Source organism: Bos taurus, chromosome 14, assembly GCF_002263795.3.
Source record: "Bos taurus isolate L1 Dominette 01449 registration number 42190680 breed Hereford chromosome 14, ARS-UCD2.0, whole genome shotgun sequence".
Lineage (NCBI taxonomy): Eukaryota > Metazoa > Chordata > Mammalia > Artiodactyla > Bovidae > Bos > Bos taurus.
Genome location: NC_037341.1, coordinates 24690325 through 24702103, shown reverse-complemented (window position 1 = coordinate 24702103; position 11779 = coordinate 24690325). Strand labels below are relative to the sequence as shown.

Sequence of the window (11779 nt, the reverse complement as noted above, 5' to 3'; positions counted from 1 at the left end):
AGAGGCATGGGTTTGTACCAGTCTCCCCTCATTGGGTGGCCTCTATGTGGAGAACCAACCAAGGACTCTTCATTATGTACTAAAAATGCCTGGAAATATGTTTAGGAGGTTTCCAGTGGGAAGAGGCTGAGCTGTATGGTAGCAAACCCATCTAGAGAGAAGTGATCAAACTCTTCTTTGAAGTAACTGATGAGAGGAATCAATGCACTGAAACAAGTAACATTGGTAATTGGTGTCTACACATTCAACTTTAAAGCGATGTCTAGATGACTGGTGTGTGAACAGAGTGAGAAAGTATACCAGAATATACCCAGCAATATTTGACTATAAATAAGTTTATCCCAGCAAGGCAATGAGTGAATGAGTGAAGTCGCTCAGTCGTATCTGACACTTTGCAACCCCGTGGACTTGCTAAATGTTTACCAATACAATTCAGAGTGATAGAATCTGTAAAGAAATTAGTTTTCAACTTTAAACTAGTGCTGTATAACAGGGATGCCATGTGGAGACGTAAATTCATTGCAGCCAATCCTTTAAAAAGATGTCTTTTTCATCATAGGGGACTGGAATGGAAAAGTAGGAAGTCAAGAGATACCGGAGTAACAGGCAAATTTGGCCTTAGAGTACAAAATGAAGCAGGGCAAGGCTAACAGAGTTTTGCCAAGAGAATGTACTGGTCATAGCAAACACCCTCTTCCAACAATACAAGAGAAGACTCTACACATGGACATCACCAGATGGTCAATATCAAAAATCAGATTGATTATATTATTTGCAGCCAAAGATGGAGAAGCTCTATACAGTCAGCAAAAACAAGATTGGAGGCTGACTGTGGCTCAGATCATGAACTCCTTATTGCCAAATTCAGACTGAAATTGAAGAAAGTACGGAAAGCCACTAGACCACTCAGGTATGAACTAAATCAAATCCCTTACAATTATACAGTGGAAGTGAGAAATAGATTCAAGGGATTAGATCTGATAGACAGAGGGCCTGAAGAACTATGGATGGAGGTTCATAACACTGTATAGGAGGCAGGGATCAAGACCATCCCCAAGAAAAAGAAATGCAAAAAGGCAAAATGGTTGTCTAAGGAGGCCTTACAAATAACTGAGAAAAGAAAAGAAGTGAAAGGCAAAGGAGAAAAAGAAAGATATACCCATTTGAATTAGGAGTTTCAAAGAAGAGCAAGGAGAGATAAGAAAGCCTTCCTCAGTGATCAATGCAAAGAAATAGAGGAAAACAATAGAATGCAAAAGACTAGAGACCTCTTCAAGAAAATCAGAGATACCAAGGGAACATTTCATGCAAAGATGGGCACAATAAATGACAGAAATGGTATGGACCTAACAGAAGCAGAAGATATTAAGAAGAGGTGGCAAGTGTACACAGAAGAACTATACAAAAAAGATCTCTATGATCCAAATAATCACCATGGTGTGATCACTCACCTAGAGCCAGACATCCTGGAATGCGAAGTCAAGTGGGCCTTAGGAAGCATCACTATGAACAAAGCTAGTGGAGATGACAGAATTCCAGTTGAGCTCCTTCAAATCCTAGAAGATGATGTTGTGAAAGTGCTGCACTCTATATGCCAGCAAATTTGGAAAACTCAGCAGTGGCCATGGGACTGGAAAAGGTCAGTTTTCATTCCAATCCCAAAGAAAGGCAATGCCAAAGAATGTTCAAACTACCACACAATTGTACTCCTCTCACATGCTAGCAAAGTAATGCTCAAAATTCTCCAAGCCAGGCTTCAACAGTACGTGAACCATGAACTTCCAGATGTTCAAGCTGGATTTAGAAAAGGCAGAGATCAAATTGCTTACATCTGTTGGATCATAAAAAAACAAGAGAATTCCAGAAAAACATATACTTCTGCTTCATGGATTACACTAAAGCCTTTGACTGTGTAGCTCAGAACAAACCGTGGAAAATTCTTCAAGAGATGGGAATACCAGACCACTTTACCTGTCTCCTGAGAAATCTGTATGCAGGTCAAGAAGTAACAGTTAGAACTGGACATGGAACAACAGACTGGTTCCAAATTGGGAAAGGAGTACATCAAGGCTGTATATTGTCACCCTGCTTATTTAACTTATATGCACAGTACATCATGAGAAATACCAGGTTGGATGAAGCACAAGCTGGAATCAACACTTCCAGGAGAAATACCAATAATCTCAGATACACAGGTGATACCACCCTTATGGCAGAAAGTGAAGAAGAACTGAAAAGCCTCTTGATAAAAGTGAAAGAGAGTGAAAAAACTGGCTTAAAACTCAACATTCAAAAAACGAAGATCATGGCATCTGGTCCCATCACTTCATGGTAAATAGATGGGGAAATAATAGAAACAATGACAGACTTTATTTTTGGGGGCTTCAAAATCACTGCAGGTGGTGATTGCAGCCATGAAGTTAAAAGACATTTGCTCCTTGGAAGAAAAGCTATGACCAGCCTAGACAACATATTAAAAAGCAGTCTTATTTTGCCAACACAGGTCCTTCTAGTCAAAGCTATGGTTTCTCCAGTAGTCATGTATGGATGTGAGAGTTGGACTATAAAGAAAGCTGAGTGCCGAAGAATTGATGTTTTTGAACTGTGGTGTTGGAGAAGACTCTTGAGAGTCCCTTGGACTGCAAAGAGATCCAACCAGTCCATCCTAAAGGAAGTCAGTCCTGAATATGCATTGGAAGGACTGATGCTGAAACTGAAACTCCAATACTTTGGCCACCTGATGCGAACTGACTCACTGGAAAAGACCCCAATGCTGAGAAAGACTGAAGGCAGGAGAAGGGGATGACAGAGCATGAGATGGCCGGATGGCATCACCAACTCAATGGACATGAGTTTGAGCAAGCTCTGGGAGTTGGTGATAGACAGGGAAGCCTGGTGTTCTGCAGTCCATGGAGTAGCAAAGAGTCGGACACGGTTGAGTAACTGAACTGAACTGAATCCTTAAAAATTCTATGGGCCAGGAAAACATGAAAAACTGGAACCAGGGGATGTCCACGGTGGTGTAGTAGATAGGAATCCGTCTGCGAATGCAGGAGACGCGGGTTTGATCCCTGATCTGGGAAGACTCCACATGTCATGGAGCAACTAAGTCCATGTACCACAACTACTGAGCCTGTGCTCTAGAGCCCAGGAGCCACTACTACTGAGCCCAAGGGCTGCAACTATTGAAGCCCACTCACCTAAAGCTTGTGCCCTGAAACAAGAGAAGCCACCAGAATGAGAAAACTGTGCACCACAACTGGAGAGGAGCCCCTGCTTGCCGCAACTAGAGAAAAGTCTGAGCAGCAACGAAGACCCAGCACAATAAAACAAACAAACAACAGAATAAGAATACGTGAAAGTGAAAGTCACTCAGTGATGTCGTTTGTGATCCCATGGACTATACCGTCCATGGAATTCTCCAGACTAGAATGCTTGAGTGGGTAGCCTTTCCCTTCTCCAGGGGATCTTCCCAACCCAGGGATTGAACCCAGGTCTCCCGCATAGCAGGCGGATTCTTTACCAGCTGAGCCATGAGGGAAGCCTAAGGAATAAACTCTGACTTGCTGTAGGAATGGATGCAGGGCTGGAGAAGGGGTGGGGTTAGGGGAGTAGGAGTAGGGAGGGGGCTGTGGAAATCTCTGGGTAGGGCTGCAGCTGTGCACAAGGTCACAATGCAGTGAGTCAGAGTTTTCAGTATTTAGTTATCTGTGTGGGTTAAGTTGTCCAGCATAACACCTGTGCCCAATCAATACCTGTGGTGGACCAGGTACAAAGGACCTATAAAGTGATGAACTAGACAGTGATGTGTCATAGTGAGTCACAGCATGCTAAATATGCATGTCACAAGGAAGCAGAGCTGATAAATCCAGATAATCAAGAGCAGGACTTCCCAGGTGGCTCAGTGGTAAGACTCCGCCTGCCAATGCAGGAGACCCGTGTTCAATCCCTGGTCAGGAAGATCCCCTGAAGAAGGAAATGGCAACCCACTCCAGTATTCTTGCCTGGGAAATCCTATGGACAGAGGAGCCTTGGCAGGCTATAGTCCAGTGGGTCGCAAAGACTCAGACATGACTTAATAACTAAACAACAATTAAAAGAAGAAAACTATCTCAGTTCTAGGGTCTGATATCAGAGACCCATTGTATATAAAGATCGGAGATCTGCCCATGAATTTTCCACATTCTTAGAAGTATCAGTTCTCTGTTTTTCTTCTAACCAGAGTGTGACCGAGGCCAAGCTCGCTCTGTTCGCCCCATGATAGGCCAATGAAACTGAGAGATGAGGTGTTGAGGCAAGGAAGAGACTTTAACCTGGGAACCAGCAGACCGAGAAGATGGCAGCCTATTGCCTCAAAATAACTATTTTATCAGGGTCTGAATACCAGGTTCTTTTATATATTACAGATGACAGGAGGTGAGGAAGCAAAGTAAAAAATCCCATTAATCTTGCAAATGTCTCCTAGAATGGCAAGCCTCAGGCAGGGGACGTGTTAATTCTTCCTTCCTGCCATCCACAGGTGGCCAAAGTTCTGAAGAAAGGCACTTTAGTTTAACAGTTAGGCAGAGGGGCAGGATTCTGAGGCAAATCATTCTGTATGATTATAATAACAAAAGCAATGAAAAGCAAGTCAAAGAAACAGTTCCAACATGGAGTCAGAATTGACTTCCTCCCTGCAATAAGAGGTGTTCGATTTTAAACTTTTGCTGGTGATTCACAGCTAATCCTACAGGAGATCTGACTGGCTCAATTTGGCAACCCTGTCATTCTATCAACGCAACTTCTGAAAAATATCTGCCTTGCTCAAAGCCTAAGGGGCAGTGGGGGCCACATCATATCACTACTGGGCAGTTCTTACATTGATCCCAAGAACAAGGAATGATGATTTAATGAAAGTAATGAATATCATTATCAAAATTGCTTTGAAGGTCATAGCCTGAGAAGCTATGGGAAATACCCCCCAACAGCTGAAGGAAAGTCAGACACCTAGAAAGGAGAATTCGATATGTGGATCAACACTATTAGAGCCAGAAATAATATCACTGGGCTCATCGGCTTAAAATGTAGATCATACTTACCTGGCAGGGGAGATACCATGATCACGAAGGTGGTTTTCCCAGGGCGAGGCTTATCCATTGCACTCCAGATGCGCTGACCCCTGCGATTTCCCCAAATGTGGGAAACTCGACTGCATAATTTGTGGTAGTGGGGGACTGCGTTCGCGCTTTCTCCTGAAAAAAAAAAAAAAAAGGAGAAAAAAAATAAAATAAAATGTAGATCATCTTTATTAGTTTAAACCAAAATAAAATAACGTCATCTACTGCTATATACAAAGTCAATACAATATACAGAGTCCATAAAGTTATTCATTAAACAAACCTAAAGACAGGGTGGACACATTGCCTAATTAGTAACCAGTTTTTAAAACTCAAATGGTGATATTTAAGCAGCAGGGTAAACCACTCATGCATGACAGCCCTGCCCTTGCATATAATTATCTCACTGCTGCAGCTGAACCAGATAATGGCTGTCTTTCACTTTGTCTTGCTTAATGGCTAAATACAAGGATTTATCATGCCCCAAATACACCCAACAATTTCTAATCAATAAAGGCTGAAAAGTAGACTAAGATAAGGAATAGTTAGAAACCACTTCACGAGCTAAGGTTTTTTGGTGATCTGCCAAGTCACAGTACTGCCTTCATTTGGGGAAAAAGGTAGAATACATGAAGTGTCACTGAGGAGAGCAGTGCGTGTGTTAGTTGCTGCTCAGCCGTGTCTGACTCTTTGTGACCCCGTAGACTGTAGCCCACCAGGCTCCTCCGTCCATAGAATTCTCCAGGCAAGAATACTGGAGCCAGTAGTCATTCGCTTCTCCAGGGGATCTTCCTGACCCAGGAATCAAACCCAGGTCTACCACATCGCAGGCAGATTATTTACCATCTGAATTCCACACAATCTGAGGCTATTTCCTTATGAGTTGTGTTGCTGAGTCATTATAGCATGTTCTAAGTCATGAAAATTCACACTTGCTTGATGATTCGGACCACATCTGTTAGAAACTTGAAGAAATCTGTCTTCTAGTAGGGCTTCCCAGGTGGCACCAGTGATAAAGAACCTGCCTGCCAGGGCAGAAGACTAAAGAGACATGGGTTCAATTCCTGGGTCGGGAAGATCCCCTGGAGGACGGCATGGCAACCCTCTCCAGTATTGTTGCCTGGAGAATCCCATGGGCAGAGAAGCCTGGCAGACTATAGTCCATGGGGTCGCAAAGAGTCGGACATGACTTCTAGTACTCCTGTAGAAAAAGTGAAAAGTTACGCAGTTAAACATTATCACTGTCAATTATCTCTGGATGCAATGACCAGATTGTTACACAAATTCGGTCTGTGAAGATCTCTCTCCTGTCTGTGTCTCTCCTAATTTAGGAAGAAACCGAACAGACTCTATCTTTGAAAGCAGGGCTCCATCTTGGGCCAGACTGTGGACTTTGAGCTATATGCCCAGTATCTATGGAAACACACACCAGCCTGGAAAACCAGGCCCCCGGAAGGAAGAGTCCCAGGGCTCGTACCTAGACTCTCTGTTGCGTAAAATAATACCCTAATTATCTGTATAACTGCATAGAATCATACATTCTATTATGCTTATTGGGGTATGACCACAGGCCTAATGATAATTCTCCACTGTTAACTAATTAGGCTTAAGGCATGTGAATCACAGGTTAACTTTGATTGTATCTTTCTTTTTCCTTTGTTCAGACCAGTTTCACAGAATTTGGGGAAGCGGGTTTGTGCACGTACACTTAGGGTATATAATGTTTTCACAAAAACTGGTCAGGGTTCTTGGCTAAGAGGAGACTCTGCCTTGGGCCCTCTGGTGTAATAAACTGCAGTCCACTCTCTGCATTGTCCTTCTGAGTGAGTTTGTTTCCCGGAATGTGTGGCTACAACACTAAGACATAAAAAGGGAAGTTCCTTCATTGTACACAGCTCTGAAGTAATGTTGGAGAAGTCTAAATAAAAGATGGTTGAGAAATCACGGCAGAGAACATTCAATTACGTAATGATCCTAAGTAAAAAATAAATGGGACTGTCTTGAAAAACATTCATCTGAGGCCTCCCTCTTGGCATTCTGATTCTCATTACTTTATGGGAAAAAAAGTAACTTGAGTACTATTAAAGAAAAAGGATGCTTCTATAATCTTGGGTTAGCAACTTAAATATAGCTTTAAAATGGTATGCAAGTGAAAATATAGCCTTAAAAACAGATATTAGAAAGATTGAAAATAAACTAGGCATACAATTCAGGAAGATAGGCAAAGTATATCAAATAGTCACCACCCCCAAAGAGAAGGAATCAATAAATACAAAAGCAGAAATGAAATCAGAAACAAAAAACTGATTTTGTTAGGGGAAGCACACTGAAACCTCCCACCCTAGCCAGGCACCATAGTAACCATTCACATGAGTTGTTTTATGACAGGAGATCCTGATAAGGAATACGGAACTAATAAGCCACCACCAACCGGAAGAGTTTGGGAAAGGTTGAAAGGAGACACCACGTGTCCATCCACTTCCCAGAATCCCTCTTGCTAGCATTCATCTTGGCTGAGCGATGCATGTGCCACCAGGAAAGACTCTGAATTAGAATGATTGGCCAAAGACCACCCGGAAACTAATCCTATCACCATAAAACCCGAGACTGCGAGCCACGCAGCAGAGCAGTTCTCCTGGGTTCCCTTACCCTGCTGCTCTCCAGCCGGGTGCCCTTTCCCAATAAAATCTCTTGCTTTGTCAGCGGATGTGTCTCCTCGGACAATTCATTTCCGAGTGTTAGACAAGAGCCCAGTTTCGGGCCCTGGAAGGGGTCCCCCTTCCTGCAACAATTTGACCAATTATCATCAAAAGTTTGTTAGTTGAATAAAATAGATAAATCTGATCTAGAATTAAGATACATTTAAACAACAGTAGAAAGAGGAAAGATATATAAGTACTGGGCACAGAGACTTTTAAAGTTATAAAAAAAATTACCCAGAGAAATGTATTGAACTGGCTTATTGATAAACTCTAAATTTATTAGGACTGATGGACTTGCCTGGTGGCTCAGACAGTAAAGAATCTGCCTGCAATGTGGGAGACCTGGGTTTGATCCCTGGGTTGGGAAGATCCCCTGGAGGAGGGCATGGCAACCCACTCCAGTATTCTTGCCTAGAGAATCCCCTTGGACAGAGGAGCCTGGTGGGGTTCAGTCCATGGGTTTGCAAAGCACTGAGCGACTAAGCACACATATTAGGAATGATAGTTTAAAATAGCTGATTTTTTGTTCCTGAATAGCGGACATCTGCCAGCAGATCCATAGTTCCTCTCTTAGTTGTAGATTTCAGTTTGACGTTTTTGTGTGCAATTTAAGCCTCTCCCCTTCCACCTGAAAATGTCTGACCTAAGAGTTGACTCATTGGAAAAGACTCTGATGCAGGGAGGGATTGGGGGCAGGAGGAGAAGGGGACAACAGAGGATGAGATGGCTGGATGGACGTGAGTCTGAGTGAACTCCGGGAGTTGGTGATAGACAGGGAGGCCTGGTGTCCTGCAATTCATGGGGTCGCAAAGAGTCGGACACGACTGAGCGACTGAACTGAACTGAAGCTTGGAAAATTGCAGTGGAAAAGAGGGGTGGGGCGGCAGTCTTCTCTCTCCTCCCTGACCCCACCCCCCTCACTGGATGTCTGTTGCTAGTTCAGCCCCCACCCAACCCCTGACCAGGCAGGGTGAGTTGTGGGTGAACTTTATAGACTGGAATGGTGGTTATCTGGCCTCCTGACTTCCTGAAGTCCATTTCCATAACACCCCACAGGCCCCCCAGAGCATGAAATGGCAACCAACTCTAGTATTCTTGCCTGGAGAATCCCAAGGACAGAGGAGGCTGGCGGGCTACAGTCCAGGGGGTTACAAAGAGTTGGACACAACTGAGTGACTTTCACTTTACTTCTGATGATGTGCTTTGTCTAATCTTGGAGGCCCTGTTCCTAGGGGATCTCCTACCAGGAAGCCCCTATTTGTAACCCACCTTCAGCTCCTGTTTCTGAAGTCTCAACCCACTTGTACCCTTCCTCTGGAGTCTCTCTCCTCCAGGTCATCCTTCTGGGCGTGTCCTTGTCAAGGTGACTTAGCCGGAGACTTTCTTTGCCCAATGCTGGAGGTGTAGGCTGCTTCCTGTGAGGCTCTCTTCTCTGTCAGCCCCCTGGCTCCAGCAAGTCTCTTAGCTGTGTCCACCAAATGCCAGGGGGCACATGAAGGCTCCTGGAGCAGTTCTTTGAAACCCTCTTGTTTAGTTTGAGGTGAGGGGAAAAAACCCCTCATTCTTCCATTATCTGGGGAGCAAAAATAAATATCAGAGAAACTGTACTGCTGATTTCTTAAAGAATTTCTTCATTTTCACTAAAACCCCTAAAATACTAGACAAAATAAAAAATTTTTAAAATGTCCAACTACGCAATTTTTTGTTAGTCCTTTCTCCTGGGATGCAGCTTTCTGAGGGTCAATTACTAACATACATGTAATTGGATGCCCAGAAAAAGACAGTAAAAAAATGGTCCTGGGTATATATGCCTTGGTTGCATGCTCCAGTTTGCAGAGAGAAATTCTGGTTCCTCCTCACCATTCTAATTTTCCATTTTCTGCCTCAGTCACAAATTCAAGCAGAGTCAGCTCTTAACCAGAAATGTCCAAACCTTCCTACTGAAGCCCAATCCGCAGTACAGATGTTCTCTTCTCTCACGGTGAGTTTTTAGTTCCTGCTATCTAACATGGATGAATTTAAATCTCATCATAAATAGATTCTACAAAAAGGAAAAAAAAAATCAACCATCTTCAAGAAATAAAGCGTTCAAAAGATCCAGACTCAGAGATGACCAAGATGTTGGCGCTGATAGGGAATTTAAAATAACCATGAAAGAAATGTCAACCGATCTAGAGGCATTAAAAGGACAGCGCATTAACAGATGGGGAATTTCACTAGAAAAAGGGAACTTTCATAGGAAAGACGGAAACCATAAAACAGTCAAGTGGAGATGCCAGAAACAACATGAGATCAGAGATGAAGAATTTCTTCAATAAGCTTACGGGCAGCCTGAAAACTAGAGAAGAAGGAAAGCAATGGACTTGAAAATAAGTCAGTAGGGATCATACAAACATAAAGACAAAAACAAATAAGGAACAACTATGGGTTAACAATAAAATGTTCTTGTTATTGTAAAGTTATTGTCAACTATGGGTTAACAACAAAAAGTCCCTTGAATTGCAAGGAGATCAAACCAGTCAATCCTAAAGGAAATCAACCCTGAATATTTATTGGAAGGACTGATGCTGAAGCTCCAGTACTTTGGCCTCCTGGTGCTAGGAGCCAACTCATTAGAAAAGAATCTGATGCTGGGAAAGATTGAAGGCAGGAGGAGAAGGGGACAACAGAAGACAAGATGGTTGGATGCCATCACCGACTCGATGGACATGAATTTGAGCAAGCTCCGGGAGATAGTGAAGCATGGGGAAGCCTGGTGTGCTGCAGTCCATGGAGTCAAAAAGAGTTGGAGAGGACTGAAGTGACTTAGCATGCACGCATAGAAGAGTAGTGACTATCTTCAGTGGAATCTTTCCACAGCCCTACAAATACATATAGGCCAACAGTGACGTCACCCACAACACAACCAGGGCAGCACGGAGCCTCCCTCTCCTCTCAGGAGAGAAAGCTCTCCCTCCTCGTCTCTTCTCCCTTTTCCACCTTCCAGGGCTGCATCACTGACTCAATGGACATGAGTTTGAGCAAGCTCTGGGAGACGGTGAAGGACAGGGAAGCCTGGTGTGCTGCAGTCCATGGGGTTGGAAAGAGTCAGACTGAGCAACTGAACAACAGATGGGTTAACAAGCTAACATACATGTAATTGGAATCCCAGAGAAAGAGTGAGAGAGGGCAGAAGACTACTTGAAGATATAACGGCCAAGAATTTTCCAAAAATCAGTGAAAGAACACAAGCCATAAAGTCAAGGAAGGAAAAAACCCCTAAAAATATCAAACTGCTGAGAACCAAAGTTTCAAAGCAAAAACTTGAAGATAGAGGGGAAAGTACATTACAAAGAGATCTAGGACCACAGGCTGATCATCGTGAGTGACTGGCAGGCTGACCCACTGCTGGATTTTGCATCTCTGTCCACAGGCTACAGAGACAGAGAAGCTCATGAGGACTAGTCCTGGCGTCTCTGGGTTTGGAGCTTCTCCAGAGTCCTGCACCTTCGTGGTCTTACCACCTTGTTTTTGAGAATACCAGTGCCTTGGCTTACAACAACAGAATGGAGGATCTCCAAGCCTAGGTTTTGCAGGCTCCAAAATGTGGGGTGTGAGACTGGGCTCTCTTTCTGTAAGTTGGGTTTATGTGGTGCTTTCTACAATTCTAGTTCAGTTCAGTTCAATTCAGTCACTCAGTTGTGTCCAACTCTTTGCGACCCCATGAATCGCAGCATGCCAGGCCTCCCTGTCCATCACCAACTCCCAGAGTTCACTCAGACTCACGTCCATCGAGTCAGTGATGCCACCCAGCCATCTCATCCTCTGTCGTCCCCTTCTCCTCCTGCCCCCAATCCCTCCCAGCATCAGAGTCTTTTCCAATGAGTCAACTCTTCGCATGAGGTGGCCAAAGTACTGGAGTTGCAGCTTCAGCATCATTCCTTCTAAAGAAATCCCAGGGCTGATCTCCTTCAGAATGGACTGGTTGGATCTCCTTGCAGT

The 11779-nt window shown here is 43.7% G+C and overlaps 1 non-coding gene across 1 annotated transcript; it reads left to right on the top strand.

Annotated features, from left to right (window-relative positions):
- The first annotated feature begins 5070 nt into the window (after positions 1–5070).
- Positions 5071–5234, top strand: LOC112449629 (U1 spliceosomal RNA). Its single transcript, XR_003038230.1, has one exon. It is a non-coding gene; the product is annotated as a U1 spliceosomal RNA (small nuclear RNA).
- Positions 5235–11779: the final 6545 nt, after the last annotated feature.